This window comes from Vipera berus, assembly GCF_964194415.1.
Source record: "Vipera berus genome assembly, chromosome: 2".
NCBI lineage: Eukaryota > Metazoa > Chordata > Lepidosauria > Squamata > Viperidae > Vipera > Vipera berus.
This window is the reverse complement of record NC_138203.1, coordinates 92,991,488-93,008,836: the sequence shown is the minus strand read 5'-3', so window position 1 is coordinate 93,008,836 and position 17,349 is coordinate 92,991,488.

Below are 17,349 nucleotides of genomic sequence, written 5' to 3'. Positions count from 1 at the left end.
ATAAATACTTTGCAGATAATAATAATAATAATAATAATAATAATAATAATAATAATAATAATAATAATAATAATAATAATAATGATGATGATGATGCAGCTTCCTGCAATAACTCCAGCAAAGCTACAAAAAACTGTGCTACTTGGAACATCTTACGTTTTAAGGAGATACCTGATTGATACCTGGGATGATGACAGCAACCCATGTCAACCATCAGCGCCAGTCAGTTTAAATGTTCAGTTGACTAAGGTTCATGTTTAATGAATAAAAGTTCTATATTATTATTATTATTATTATTATTATTATTATTATTATTATTATTATTATTATTATTATTATTATTATTATTATTATTATTATTATTATTTTATTAAAGAGTTTTACAAAAACAAAATTTTACAATATGTCCCCAAATCCCACCCCACCCCAAACCCGCCCACTTCCCCCCCCCACTTCCCAGAGCTAAGTACAGGATTATAGTTATAATAATCATATTCTAAATAAAAATTATGCATAATATACAATTAACCAAATTCATAATGTGCTTTAACTCCCCTTTAACATAACTACATACAAAGTACCAATAAATAAGTAGATCCCACTAAAATCTACTCATAAACTAAATGGAACTTTTTAGTCCCATATTTGTTCTGAATATAATCTATCCATCTCCTCCAAACTGAAATTTTTTATTATTATTATTATTATTATTATTATTATTATTATTATTATTATTATTATTATTATTATTATTATTATTATTATTATTATTATTATTATTCAGCAAAGAAGCTGAAGAAACAGTGGACCACCTGGTAAGCTGCTGCAAGAAGATCGCACAGACTGACTACAAGCAGCAGCATGACAAAGTAGCAACAATGGTGCATTGGAGGATCTGCAAGAAATATCCTTTGCCTGTAAGCAAGAACTGGTGGGATCATAAAATAGAGAAAGTCATAGAAAATGCTAAAATTAAACTGCTCTGGGACTTCAGAATTCAAACAGACAAGCACCCGCAACAGAACACCCCGGACTTAACAATTGTCGATAAGAAAAACAAAAAAGTCTGGATAGTGGACGTGGCAGTGCCTGGAGACAGCAGAATAGATGAGAAAGAACTGGAGAAGATAACAAAATACAAAGACCTACAAATAGAAATAGAAAGACTGTGGCAAAAGCAAGCAAGGGTAGTACCAATAGTAATAGGCGCCTTGGGTGCAATCCCAAAACAACTGGAGCTCCACTTGAACACCATTGGCATTGACAAATTCGCCATTAGTCAATTGCAAAAGGCGGCCTTACTAGGAACTGCTTCCATCCTGTGACGATATGTATAATACCATCAAACATCCACATCTGCCTATCCCAGGTCCTTGGTAAGGACTTGATAGGTAGACAAAAATGCCAAATCCAGTCTGAACATCTGGCTGACTGTGTGATGATCAATAATAATAATGTTGGAAGGGACCTTGGAGGTCATCTAGTCCAACCCGCTGCTCAGGCAGGAAACCCTATACCTATAGTAGAGATGCTCCTAGCACATCAGGCTTAAAAACTCTTAATTTTTTCCCACACTTTCAAGAGAAAACTGGCACTTTCAGACTGCATCTCCTATTGCTACTAATGGTCATCCATCTAGAAATGGTAAAAGTTGCCTAATACAGTATATCTCAAGACTGGGAGATAGCTCTGTATACAGAAATTACAGTGTATTTCCAACAAAATGCAAGTTGTCTGATACATTACAGGGAGATGGTGAATGTGTAACTTCTGTTTAAGTAACAGAACTTTAGTTTCCTCAACTCCCAACCTTATTCATTCTCCAAACCAACATCAATCTTCTAGTCCAGAGGTGTCAAATTGGCGGCCTGCAGGCTGGATGCGTCACGAGGAAACCACACCTACCCCATTGCTGTGCCCTGGGTCATCACACATGGTGAACTAAAGATCGTTGAAGAGACGAGGATGGTATTGTGGGGGAGATCAGCAGCCCAATGGTGAATTCTAGCCAGTGCAGTATCCCCACAAAAAAGGAGTGATCATGAGATCGTCCATTGCACTCTGGACAGCTACTCCTTATTGCCAACCTGTAGGAATTGGGTTTTTCAGGTCAACTTGTGAGTTGAGTAGCTGGAAGTCAAGGGATTTCAGTCAACCTCACAGTTGTAATGAAGCCTACATGGGGATAAGATTTTCACAAGCCTCATTTCTTAACTACTTTTGGGTATAACTAACTTACAGATAAAGAGAGATTTTCTACTTTGGCAATAATTTTATTTAAGGTTTTAATTACAAGAAAAAAAAGTTAATGCAAACTAAAAGAAAAAGAAAGGAAAAGAATAAGAAGAGTTCAACAAAGCAAAAAAGTGAAAAGAATCCCCCCTCAAGGAAGCAAATTCTCACCACAAGTGTAAACAATTTCATAATCTACTCACTTCCTCTTAATTAACAAAAATCAAACTTTTCATCCTATAATTCATCTCTTAATAATAGGCAAATCAAATAAATAACATCTTTCCCAATCCAGTAAAAAGTCCAATCAGCTCTAAAATAATATTAATTAACATATATAAAACTCTAAGGGACGCGGTGGCTCAGTGGGTTAGGACGCTGAATTTGTCGATCAGAAGGTCGGCAGTTTGGCGGGTCGAATCCCGAGTGCCGCGTAGCAGAGTGAGCGCCTGTTACTCGTCCCAGCTTCTGCCAACCTAGCAGTTCAAAAGCATGTAAAAAAAAAAATGCAAGTAGAAAAATAGGGACCACTATGGTGGGAAGGTAACAGTGTTCCATGCGCCTTTGGCGTCCAGTCATGCCGGCCACATGACCACGGAGACGTCCTCGGACAAGCACTGGCTCTTCGGCTTTGAAACGGAGATGAGCACCGGCCCCTAGAGTTGGAAACGACTAGCACACATGTGCGGGGGAACCTTTACCTTTACCTTTTAAAACTCAACATTCAACATCCCAGTTCTTAGCATTAAGCAAACCTCCCTTTAAAAGGCATTAAGAGGTCTCAATATCCTGGTATAAACAAAAAAACTAAAGTTTAACATGACAAAGAGTGATGGTTTCCCCTTTTAAAAAAGACAAACTCCAATGCACAACATTTTTCCATTCCAAATGCCAACAGTTCCAAAGAAAACCATCCCAAATATCAACATATCTCATTCAAATAAACATTCCCTATCTCAGCTCTAAACTATAAACAATTCTACATTTAGCAAATATAATGTAATGCCAGCATTTGAAGATAAACAAAAGATTAAAATTTAACATAATGAAGAGGTATAATTTCTCCTTTAAAAAGAATAAGTTCACAAAACATCCTTACTTTAAGTAAAAAGGCAGTTAGATGCAGAGCCAGTTTAAATGCTAACAAATTAGGATACATAAAGTAACTGTAGGGGAAAATGCTTAAACATCATATTAAATGTTGTTGTTGTTGTTGTTAGTTGCGAAGTCGTGTCCGACCCATTGTGACCTCATGAACAACGTTCCTCCAGGCCTTCCTGTCCTCTACCATCTTCTGGAGTCCATTGAAGCTCACGCCTACTGCTTCATTGACTCCATCCAGCCACCTCATTCTCTGTCGTCCCCTTTTTCTCTTGCCTTCAACCTTTCCCAGCATTAGGCTCTTCTCCAGTGAGTCCTTCCTTCTCATTAGGTGGCCAAAGTATTTGAGTTTCAACTTCAGGATCTGGCCTTCTGAAGAGCAGTCAGGGTTGATCTCCTCCAGGACTGACCGGTTTGATCGCCTTGCAGTCCAAGGGACTCGCAGGAGTCTTCTCCAGCACCATAGTTCAAAGGCTTCAATTCTTTGGCGCTCGGCCTTTCTTATGGTCCAACTTTCACTGCCATACATTGCAACTGGAAGACCATAGCCTTAACTATACACACTTTTGTTGACAGGGTGATGTCTCTGCTTTTTAGTGTACTGTATAGATTTGCCATGGCTTTCCTCCCCAGGAGCAAGCGTCTTTTAATTTCTTGGCTACAGTCCCCGTCTGCAGTGATCTTGGAGCCCATGAAAATAAAATCTGTCACTACCTCCATTTTTTCCCCATCTATTTGCCAAGAATTGAGAGGGCCAGATGCCATGATCTTGGTTTTCTTAATGTTTAGATTCAACCCAACGTTTGCACTCTCCTTCTTCACTCGAAACAAGAGGCTCTTTAGTTCTTCTTCAATGCTATATAACAGTCTTTTTGATAAGCAAAAAAAAAGTTACAATTGGTCTCTGGAATTGTCATTTTTATTTCTTTAATTTTTAAAACTTAATCCTATTGTTTCATTATATCTAATGACAAATTATAATTCAAATTTTCATTCAGTTGTTCTTGGGCAGATTTTGTTGCATATATTTTGCTATAACAACTTCTTCTGGGAACATAGCTGACATAATTGATTCAAAGTCCCAATGCAGTTACCAGTGCAGTTCCTCAAAGATATCTCTGAATGCCATTATATATCACTTGTCTTATTATATGTCAAAAATAAATTCTCTTTCCCACAACATGCATTTATTCTTTAAAATTAATTTCAAAGTCTTAATATTCAAATACAATACTCCAATTCTTTCTGAGTCCTTAATCCACTTAAAATTTTCTGTAGCCAAAACCTTGTCTTGTTTTTGCTGTTTATTTTAAATTCTTAAAATTATAAAGGTACATCTTCATTTTCTTATATTAAGGACTGAGGGCAATCTCCTGGTATTTGCAATCTTGTCACTCTGAAGTTGTCTAACTTCTTTGAAGCGGTTAATAGGCAATTTCTGAAAGTAGCTAACAAAGGACTTACTGTCTTTTAAACAGGCTCCATGTGTGACCAGAGCAATTATGGTGAATTCCTTCATCTCCCAATTCTCCCCCCACCCCTTCCAGACACAATTATCTTGCTGTCCCCTTCTGACAATCAACCATAAGGTGAAGTGCTTGGGTGATCTCACATTCTCTCTTTATCCAGAGAGGACTAAAGGAGTTGATCTACTCATTGGCTCCTATTCACGAACGCAAATATTGGATCCACATTTTAGAGAGTTATTTTCAGTTTGCTATCTTCCTGAAAGTCCCTAAAAATTGGTGTAAAAAAGCTAGAAAATTCTGCATTCAAATACATACTGTGTTGTTGTGATTCAGGGTCAGCCTGTGGGTTTGGCAGTTGGGTCGGACGATTCAGAGGAGGAGGAGGAGGGTGTTGGAGAGGTTGCTGAGGGTGTTGGAGAGCTTGCTGAAGAGAGCCCTCAGCCAGGCCCCTCCCACCTGGTTACGACGCAGACCCAGCTGTGTGAGCCTGACAGCGTGGATGAAGATGACCCACAGCTGGCCTTGTTCAAGGACGCCCGACGCAGGAGGCAGTCAATCAGGAGTAAACAGAGGAAGGCAATGGGGCACCTCGGAAGGAGGCAGAGAGAAGCCACGCCCTGATCTGTTTAAAAGGGGAATGCGTGGGAGGGCTGGTTTGCTGAAGGCAACCGTTTGAATAGCTCCTGTTTCATGGTTCATGTCTTGTTTTTGCTCTGTTTGCTTTTGTGTCCATAAATTTGGCAGGCTTAGCTCCAGCCTCTTGCCTTCTTGTAAAGGGGTTGTCCCTGCCTTATCTGCAGGGCCGGTAGTAGGCTGGTACAGAACATGTGTTTCCCCAAAAGTAAGACCTGGTCTTATAACTTTTTTGCTGCCAAAAGAGGCAGTAGGTCTTATTTTCTGGGGATGTCTTTTTTTCCTTGACGCCTTCCTTGTCACTGCGTTTTTTCCATCTGCTTTGGAATAGGGCACTTGGAGACGAAGCAAATTGCTCTTTTTCAGAGCACCCCATTCACAAGCAGATGGAGCTTCCAGTCTCCATCAGATCTCCATTTGGGTGTAAAGCGTTTGTATACCTATGGGGTGCTTAGGAATGAAGCAATTTCCAATCACTCAGTTTCCAAGTGTCCCACAGGCACCCAAATACTTCCCCCCCGCCTCTGCCTCTGCCTCCACACACAGACTTACCTGCTCTGTGACAAGGGGCCTGTGGGCTGTGGCTGCTGCCGGACACCATTGGCCCCTGAGCTCACTGCCGCTTGTGCTGGCCACGCCCACCCCTAAGCTTATTTTTGGGGTAGGGCTTATATTAGGCCCATCCCAAAAAAATCAGGCTAGGGCTTATTTTCAGGGTAGGTCTTATTTTTCAGGGAAACACGGTACATTGATCCAGAAGATTTTAAAGAGTAATATACAATTGAGACCAGACGTTTTTCTTCTAGGATCGTTGGACAATCACTTGGAAAATAATCATGGAATTTTGCTTTTGTACATGATAACTGCAGTGAGGTTATTGCACAAAGATGAAAACATTTAGCACTACCCACGATGGAGGAACAGTTGATGAAGATGATAGAACTTGCTCAGATGTTGACTTATTTGATCAGAGACAAGACAACATTTACATTTATGGCTGAGATGTAGTGACATGTAGTAACTCCCTATGGAAATAGAAATCATAGCACTGATTTCAACATAGATACTTTTATGAACACTAAAGCATTTAGATGTAACTCCAGTTTAATAAACAAGGATCTCATGTAGCTGAAAGGCTAAACACTGCCACTGTATTTGTAAATGGCTATTTTTTTAAAAAAAAATTCTCATAATAAAATAAATCATTTAGTTTGATTTGAATGTGACACAAACTGTCAAGAAACTGGCCTTACATTCAAATATTAACATGATTTTTTTAAAAAAAATTCAGAAATGAAATTGCCCTCTCATCAATCAACTTATTTTGTACGTTGGTATAGCTACCAATTAAACCTGTTCACATTTTAAACTCTAGTGCTTTTCCTTTTTGAAACTGGGTTTATTCTTCAAGCCTTTGTAATTGAAATTTGAGAACTCATAAATAACTTTGATTTTCAGTAACATTTTTATTTAAAGGCTGTATAGGTTTAAAAAAAAGTCAGCAAAAGTTTGAAGGACCAGATGCTTCAGAATTAGGTATATTATTCATGGCTATTGATTTGTTTTTTAAAACAAACAAAATGCATTTCAAAATAATCTGTTCTCTATTTGTTAGAATCTGCAAGATTAGTAGTAATGACCAGAAGGAATGAAGACCTTAAATCTGATTTTAAGAACTTCTTCCCTTCCAAAAAAAGACAAAATTTGAAGAAGAGGTACCTGAGAATCAATAGAGTCCATGCTAAAGGAATGGGTAGATTGGTAGCTATAGGACAGCATTGTTCAAATTTGGCAGCTATAAGATGTGTGGACTTCAACTCCCAGAATGCCCCATCCAGGTTTAGGGTTTCTTCTTATTACTTTCTGTAGGGTTGGCAAGTGTCTCTTACACAGACTTTATGGTCTACTGTGAATTGGAAAAATGCAAACCTAGAGCATCACACAAAGAAGAAATGAAAAATAGCAATCCTTTATTTTAACTTATGGCATTTTCACACCATCAGAATTTCCACCAGCATGCTTTGCAAAGAACTTGTTCAATGTTGACACTGAAATATAGAGAATATTAAAAAAATACAGTGTGGGACGTGAGTTCTCTCCTTCCTTTCCTCCAACTAATAAACAGGATATAACAAAAAGCATTATTTAATCAATGGCCTGCCCCCTGACTTATCTTCAGTTATAAAATAAAAACATCTACTCAGTCTCCATAAAATAAAATTTTCCCATCCTCACTGTGTATTTTGATCTTTTTCAGTACTGAATAGCTCTAGGCATTTGCTGGGATGTGAATCGAGGCAGAGAAGACTGATTGTAATAAATAAACAAAAGCAGATTGAAATCCTCAAAAGGATTTTAATCCTCCTCTTTGCCACTGTTCCTCTGTCGCTTTTAAAAGCCCCTATGAGTTGTAACAGTGAAATGCTGCTGGGCTGGCAATTTTGATGCTCAGTGCTTTTCCCCAATACTGTGACCAAAGTTGTATATTACTATTATGGCTAGATTAGTAAAAGAAGCAGTGGTTGGATTCAGCCTGTTCACACCACCTTGGTGGAACCGGTAGCTAATTTTTTTGTTGCCCAGGCCCAGAATGGACTTCCGGAAGCAGTGTCCACACAGAGAACTGGTTGTTCACGTATCTAAATCCCACCAGTGAAAAGAGGTGAGTGCCGAACAGCGTTTGCAGGAAGATACAATCCCAGAAATTTCTGTTGAATCTATAATGTGGATATGAGGACAGGAGTAAAAAAAAATGGCCTTTCCTGAGCACAGGATCTGAGAGCAAGTAAGGGAAGAACCATCTGCAAAGGCTGTAGAACCCGAGTGATTCCAAAGAAAATCCAGGTTTTGCTGCAGTTCCAATAAGCGGGAGTAGAATTACACACAAATTGCTTCAGCTTCCCAAAACTAATTTGTTCATGAGATCAATCAAATCCAAGGCTGATTCCAAAGTGGAATGGAAGTACCTGTTTCCCTTGGCTTCCTGGAGTAAACTGGCTAGGTTAGAATAAACCGGCTGAGCTTATTCTATTTTATTGTAAAGCTACATCGGCAGAACTTTGCAAGTCTGAAAGTACAATTTTCTCCCCATCTCCTTTATAACCCAAGAAACAAAAGAGGGTCTCTTAGGAGACTCTTGCCTCACCCACTATCCAGTTGTAAGCTATGCTATCTCTTATCTGACTGTTCCTTGGAAGCATTTCCTTGCTCAACCTCCCAAGGTTTTCCCCACATACCACTAGTTTCTCAGACAACCATTGAGCCAGAAGGTTTTAAGAAAGAATCTGTCAATTAACAAGGAAATTGCCAGAAAACCCCCCCCCCAACAAACAGATCGTGATATTTGGCCTAAGGAATTACAGAAATGCTTTTTTTAATGAAGCATATTAAATTTAATACCCATTGTGTTGCCATTGAATAAAACACAAATAAGAACCCTAATCAGGGAAGTTCAGTTGCTAGTCAAGTGAGATATGATCTGCATTAAATATTTGTGTCATTTTCAGTGTCAACGAGTGATAAAATGAAGTGGTATGAGCGTTATTGCAATTTCACGCTTCTACCAAATCTGTCTCTCAGTGAAGTTGGCATGATTCAGCTGCCATAAGGACTTGAGTCCACCTTCCCTTATGTGATGCTCTCTAGCTGTGTCACAGTGCCCATGATATTCAGTCATGAAATCATGAGGTTAGAACACGCCAGAGGTGGGAAATACTGTCTATCCAACCTCTCTAGGGAGATGCTATCTTACTTACCAGAACAAAATGGTTGTATGGGATGAGTACATTTTGCTATGCATTGTACTATATTTCTGTGCAAGCAGGTCTAATTATGATTACATTTCTTTACTAGTTGACAGTACAAGGCAGGTGATCAAGCTATATCAGATAGAGAGAAAAAAATCAATCCAGGACTGATTGCTTATTATAAGGCCACACATCAGGGGTGTCAAACTCAATTTCATTGAGGGCCACATCAGCATTGCGGTTGCCCTCAGGGGGCTGGGTGGGCGTGGCCTACTGGGTGAGCGTGGCCTACTGGGTGGGCGTGGCTAGAGTGCGTATGGCCTACTGGGTGGGCATGGCCAGCTCTACATCATTGGCATCAAGGGTGCCTATGGGGGCCTGGGCAGGAGTGGGACAGATCTGAGGGTCTCTGGCAGAAGGAGGGTCTCTGGGCTGTTCCCTCACTGTTTCCAGGATGGCTGGAAACCACTTCGCGGGCCGGATCGGGCCCCCGGGCCTTGTGTTTGACATGTCTGCCATACATGAAGCCAAACTACTGATGTTGTCAGATATGTAAAATTCAAGTTTTACCTGCCCAAGAAGCAGAAGAAAGTAAGCACCACCGATCTTAAAAGAACAACAACAACAAAACCATTGCAAGTTCAGACTAGCAGCACATTTTGATTAATTTGTAGCTCTTTTGATATTGGGATGCAGGAGCAGTGTTTCCCCCTGAAAGCTATCTTAACAAAGTATTCCAAATTTACGTACATTACATAGGATCTTCTGCTTGTTTTCCCCTTTAATCCTTTCTTCTTTCTATTCAGAAGATCTATTTAATCTAATAATATAATCCTCTAACTTGGAAATTCTAAAATCAGTTGCCTTTATAACCATGTTGGATTTATTATTAGTTCAGAATAATGTCATTTGTTTTTAAACTGAAGTCTCACTTAGGTAATATATCCACAGACAATTTAACCATAGGTAGCTTCTATTCAGAAGAGAGAGAGAGAGAGAGAGAGAGAGAGAGAGAGAGAGAGAGAGAGAGAGAGAGAGAGAGAGAGAGAGAGAGAGAGAGAGAGAGAGAGAGAGAGAGAGAGAGAATTAAACTAGAACTTTTTAATGTAGCAATGATCAGTTTGAACTCTGGGAAAATTCCAAGATGATTTATTCCCAGGGCTTTTTTTGTCATAGAACGCTCAGAACGGAGTTCCGGCACCTTTTTTGGATGGAACCTTGTAGGGTAGGCAAGGCGGGTTGTATGACATGTGTGAGTTCCAGCACCTTTTTCTTTTACAAAAAAAGCACTGTTTATTCCTAACATCATTTAATAACATTTGTTTGGATAGTCAGTTATTAGCCATCCGTATAAAACTCTGTTCTAAATATGTTCTTCTGAAATGTACTCAGAATTTCATATTTTTTTCATTTTTCATTTTTCTCTTTCTTGAGATTTCAACACATTCTGTAAATGAGAATAATTTCTTTCCAAAAACTTTCTTTTAAGAAATGTAATATATAATCTTTCTTATCTCTCTTTCCTCTCCGGTATTTCTTCTTATTGTTCATATTTACACACTGATCACAGAATTTTTGGTAGGGTTACTCAGAAATATGCCTCATTGAGCTCAGTGGGGATTATTTCCATATAATTGTGTGATTTTTTTTAAAAAAAATGTGGATTGCTGTAATTTCCAGAGGGTGCAGTAATGACATAGTGAGGTCATCAGAGGAGGAAGGCAAGGTGTGTGGACTATTTTGGCCTTTTTAAAAAATTTTGTTTGAAGGAGGTCAGTTTAGCATGGATAGGTTAAACACACTGGCGTCTTTGATATACATGTAGTTAGTTAATTTCCCCACATTAGAGTCTTTGAGGAGATAAATACCAAGAAGACAAGTCTTAGATGCAGAAGTGAAGTCATCAGGATTCCTGCAACAAGAATAGAATATCGCATTCTATTGTAATATACTTCTGATAAATAAAAAAAGAATTGTAAACATGGCATACGGTACTGCAAAGGAATGTCCAAGCCTCCAGATTTTTCTTTATTTCTAAGAAGGTGCTATAAGTATTCTTAAGATATACAAAAGAGAGGGAAAAGGTCGATAATACGCTTTATGTGCAGAAAAGTGTGCCCAAATTCTGGACTGCAATAATCCTGATTACCCTTAGATGGCAAACTCTTCGCTGTTTACAGCTATGTAGTGGCTTTTGTATTTTCCCAGTCTGAATCTGGTGATTTCTTCCTCAAAATTCTAAATGTGTCGATCAGTTTGAAACGTTGGCAGGCTCTTTCTTTGAGTGGAAAGTTCAGTGAAAAACTGCTCATTTTAAAATTAGATCTTGGGCAGAATAGAAGCATCGGTATCTTCAAATATCTGTCCTTCAAATATTTGAAAAATGCTATCATTGTTTTTTTTTCCTTCATTTTTTCCTACCCCCCTCCCATTCCTTCCCCAATCCTCTTCTCAAATTACTTCCATCTTTTCTCATACAATTTATTTCCCATATTCTTAATTGCCTTCTTCTGAACTTTCCTCATTTTTTTGACGTCTTTCTTAGTATATCACTTGAAATGCTGACCATATTTCAGATGATGTATGATCTGTTACAATATCTAACAACTTGGAAATTAGCCTAACTTCTGCCAATCCTTCCTAAAACTGCATAAACATTTTTTACAGTCACATTATCCTTCTGAATCATGTTTACCTCTTGTACGTTCAAAATGCTTTTACACATATTAGTGCCATAACAATTTTTGTCATTTTTATAGCAGCTAGGTTTGTTGAAGATGATAATGAAAGTTTACCTCAGCACAAAAACTTTGCACTTGATTGGGTGGGATGATCACTTTTGGGCAAGCTTTCCTGAATAATCAATGTTATTTTGAATTGTATTAGTAACTTTGCATGTATTAGCTACTTTGAGTTTTATTTACCTGCAGATATAATAAAGATTCTCAAAACACCTTAACTACATAAAGGTAAAGGTTCCCCCGCATATGCGTGCTAGTCGTTTCCAACTCTAGGGGCTGGTGCTCATCTCCGTTTCAAAGCCGAAGAGCCAGCGCTTGTCCGAGGACATCTCAGTGGTCATGTGGCCGGCATGACTAGATGCCAAAGGCGCACGGGACGCTGTTACCTTCCCACCGGAGTGGTCTCTGTTTTTCTACTTGCATTTTTACGTGCTTTCGAAGCTGGGCAGGTTTTCGAACGTTGGCAGAAGCTGGGACGAGTAACAGGCACTCACTCTGTTACTCGGCACTCGGGATTCGACCCACCAAACTGCCGATCTTCTGATCGACAAGCTCAGCATCCTAACCCACTGAGCCACCGCGTTCCTTCTTAACTACATAATTGAGTTAAAAAAAATAAGTCAAACAAAAGAATGGTACTGGATTCAGGACAGAACTACAGTATGAATAAATCACCTTCAATAAAATGTTCTTCCATTGTTCTTTTCTTCCTTCTGTTTTCCCCTTTGGCCTGACTTGAGATTATGTTTAGTAATTTCCTTTTCAGGAACTCTTACCTATCTTAGCTTGCTGTCTCTATTATTTTATCTTGCCATGAAGTCCTTACCTAGCATTTATCTGACAAATCACCTTTTCTGAAATCTAAGATACAGGATTGATGTAAGATCACACTCATACTTTTCTAAAACTCTGATATCTCCTTGACCTTGACCAATCCTTCCCTACTGATTAGATCAAATAAAGAATGTAAACTGATCCTCTCCACTTTAGGAAAGAGGAGTTGGTCAACTAACTATAGCAAAATTTACTGAAGGTTCTATATTAGCAGAGTTCTCTTCAACAAATGCTAGGTACTATACATCTCTATATGTATGAATAAAAATGGTCCATATTTTCCCCATATTAATGCTGCAAAAGGGAATATTTCTAATTCTTAGTAAAAAAAAAAAAGAGCTGGGAAAGATTTTTTTCACTTTTATTTTCATTTATTTATTTACAGACTGATTACAAAAGATCAGACAGAGCAGGTGACCATGGTCTCTCATCATACAACAGAAATTTCAAAAATGAAATTTTTCAAGTTTCAATGCAATGCAATCTGCTCCAAGTATTCAGTAATAAAATGGCAAGTGTTTTCCAGAACGCTCTTATTTTTGACAATTTGATCTTAAATGTCTCAATGGGGGTGTACATTTGCAAATGTGCAACTTGTTGCCATAGGAGCTTTAAGAATGGAACCCTCTTTACAGTATTTAACCATAGCAGTTCTTTGATTGCAACTGATCTCAAAAGACTGCATAGCTGATTTCTAAAACTATTTTTTCCCTATGTGCCCCTTACAGGACATTTAATAAATTTTTTCAAACTGTACTAGCACCTGTCACAAACTCTTGATCATAAAAAAAGGGCTGGGGGTTTCTTTTTGTGTGTGTATGTTTCATAGACCCCAGCTTTGCATTTTCAGTTATTTTATTTATTTGAGCTGAAATGCCTTCTAATCTTATTGTAGACACTTAGGAATTATTGAGTCCAATTTGACAGCTGCGTCATCATTTCAGCTGCAGATGTCTTTTGAATAACAGTCACTGGGTGTTCCATATGCAAAGACTGTCAATTCTACTCCCTTTACTGTAGTTCTATAGGTTTCTTTTTTCCTAATAAGATTCTTTGAATCCTCCACTTGTTTGAGTTGGTTTTTTTACCATGGCATTGGATTGTGGAAATAAATAACGGAGTCAATAAAGTGAAAAAATCCTGAAAACTACATATCTTTTGCGAGTATCCTGAAACCTAGAACAAAATTAACAGAGGTTACCATTTGCAATCCCTTTTGGCATATTCTGCTTTGCAGTCTAGAATTGATTACTAATTTACTTGTGACATTCTCAAGCAATTACTGCTTCTTCCACATAGTTGAAAGCACTCTGGAAATTCATGAAGTAATATATGTCAGTTGGGGTGAAGTAGGGATGGGAGGAGCATTATTTCTCACAAGTTAACTTCTGACACATGATTATTCCAAATAAATAGAGCCATGAAGCTTTCTCTTCATCAAGGTTGACATATGACCACCATCTTGAGCACTCTTTCAAATGCCTTGACTTGTCTTTTGTGTTCGAAACTGCAGAAATATGTTATTTTCCTACTTAACCTACTTCAGTTTCTGTATCTTTTGAGCAGTCTGATTTTCAATTGGTATGAATTCTCGCCTCATCTCACTTTCTAACTCTTGACTCCATAGTGATGAAAGATCACTTATGAAAGAAACAAACAGAATTCAAGATATTCTTAAATGGGTTAAGGCATTTTATGGCTAATATTCAAAAACAGATAAGATTACTTTCCTGTAATATGGATTCTAAGCTTGTATTTGGAGGAACAGCAGGGTGACCACAGAAGCAAGAACCTGAAGTCAAGTAGCAGAAGACCCAAAGTAAACAAGATCAAATGCTACTGAGTGAACCTGTACGTAACAGTGAAGTTGGTCAACGTAATTTACTTTGCTACCTTCACTGTGTCTTCAGGTAGCAATTTAACAGAGCTTCTTCAGCTGCTGAAACGACTATAAAAAAAACCAGTTCCAGTAACCAAAAATGGTAGACTGCTCAAAAGCTTATTGTGACAAATTTGCAACACACCCTTTTCATCCAAGTTCTTCAGAAGATGGGAAGCTCCAGAAACACTTTGCAAATTATCTTGCCCTGTTTACACTGGTACAGTCCCAGGTTGAATAACAAATGACCTAGATGACTTTTGCCAGGAATGACAGAGTATCCTCCTGACGACAGACAGACAGACATTTTATTTCAGTCATTGACCAATAAAAGTGCAATCAATAACAAGCAACACAAAACTATCCCCTAACAACCAGAATTATTAGCAACCATTGGTGGGCGAAGCTTACACATAACGTAGCAGAATTTTGCTTTTTTAAGAGAAATTTATCTTGATTTAAATGATAGTGAAAATAAAAGTTATCAGAGTGTCCCTGAAATTTAAACAAAAGGCGGCAAATGTCCCTGTTAGAACTGGCAATATAGAAGTACATGGGCTCTGGTTTCTCCAGTACCTACATCACAGAAACTGTATCAAAATTCAAATGGCGTTTTCCTATATTTTCCTTCCAGGATAGCTGTGGGAAAACATGAAATTGAAAGACAGGGGTCTCCTAAATTTGGAAACTGTGATGTACTATAAAATATGAACCTTATTTAGACACTAAAATTTGGTTATTTGCAATTGTATTATGAGAGAAAGCAGCCATTTGTGTTTGACCTTCTGTATCTAAGATGCTCTGCTTTAGTATTGATCTAGCTCAGGGGTCTTCAAACCTGGCCCTTTTATGACTTGTGGACTTCAACTCCCAGAATTCCTCAGCCAGGCACACTAGCTGAGGAATTCTGGGAGTTGAAGTCCACAAGTCATAAAAGGGCCAAGTTTGAAGACCCCTGATCTAGCTTGAGCTAAATCTAAGGTTAAGATGGCACCACTGGAGAAACCATAGAGGCTCAGCTTCTTTTCTATCGCTATTTCCTGGAAGATTTGCATTGTCCTATTGATTTTCTAGACCTCACATTGACGTCTGATGCATGAGTACAAAATGCTTTGGATCAGACCAAGGATTTTCTAGTCCAACATATTTTATCAGTGACTATCTAGATACACAGCTATTTATTAGATTTCGCCCTGCATGCAGGAGCCCAAGGCATATGAACAAGGAGATCATAAAATCTTGTTCCACTGGTGTTCCTTAGTGGCTGGATTCTGAATGTATGCCGTCTATGATTCAAGAATTGTAAGACACCAAGGGCTATATATGAAATGAATTTGTCTAGTTCCTTTTTAAAAAAATGCAACTAGACCCATTTTAAAATATCTAAATTGGTAGTGTTGCCTCAACTGATCAGATGGTTTAACTATGTTAAATAACTTTCTGTATCGGTTTCAATGGGTGAGCTCAATTTCTAACAGTATAATAGAGCAAGGGGAAAAAGCCTCTGGCTACAGTATGATTTTATAATATTTTTTGGTCACATTTCCCTATACAGTACTTGCTTATAAACTAACACAAAAAGCCTGGTCACTGTTGTGTTTCCTTGTAAAGGAACTGCTGTAGCCTATTAATCATATTGGTAGTCCTTTATTGGATATTTTCCCCAGCATCTTTTTATATGTAAAAGTCAGATACCATCAATCATGTTATGCCATGATTGATAAGGCAATTGGACTTTCTTTTTTTTTCATTTGAAGACATTTTGCTTCTCATCCAAGAAGCTTCTTCAGCTCTGAGCTTCTTGGATGAGAAGCAAAACATCTTCAAAGAAAAACAAGAAAGTCCAGTAGGCTTGTGAAAAAGCACCTTTGGGATAACTATGACCTGGATGACTGAGAATCTCCATAAAGGTAAAGGTAAAGGTTCCCCCGCACATGCGTGCTAGTCGTTTCCGACTCTAGGGGCCGGTGCTCATCTCCATTTCAAGGCCGAAGAGCCAGCGCTTGTCCGAGGACGTCTCCGTGGTCATGTGGACTAGACGCCAAAGGCGCACGGAACGCTGTTACCTTCCCACCGTAGCGGTCCCTATTTTTCTACTTGCATTTTTACGTGCTTTCGAACTGCTAGGTTGGCAGAAGCTGGGACGAGTAACAGGCGCTCACTCTGTTACGCGGCACTCGGGATTCGACCCGCCAAACTGCCGACCTTCCGATCGACAAGCTCAGCGTCCTAACCCACTGAGCCACGTATTTTATTCTCATTTAATAGCAATAGCACTTAGACTTATATACCACTTCATAGTGTTTTACAGCCTTCTCTAAGCGGTTTACAGAGTCAGCATTTCCCCCCCAACAATCTGGGTCCTCGATTTAGCAATCTCGGAAGGAAGGAAAGACTGAGTCAACCCAGTCAAACTCCTGGCTTTGGGCAGAATTAGCCTGAAATACTGCAGTGCATATAAGGGATGCGGTGGCTCAGTGGGTTAGGACGCTGAGCTTGTCGATCAGATGGTCGGCAGTTTGGCGGGTCGAATCCCTAATGCCGCATAGCAGCGTGAGCACCTGTTACTCGTCCCAGCTTCTGCCAACCTAGAAGTTTGAAAGCACGTAAAAATGCAAGTAGAAAAATAGGGACCACTACGGTGGGAAGGTAACAGCGTTCCGTGCGCCTTTGGTGTCTAGTCATGCTGGCCACATGACCACGGAGATGCCCTC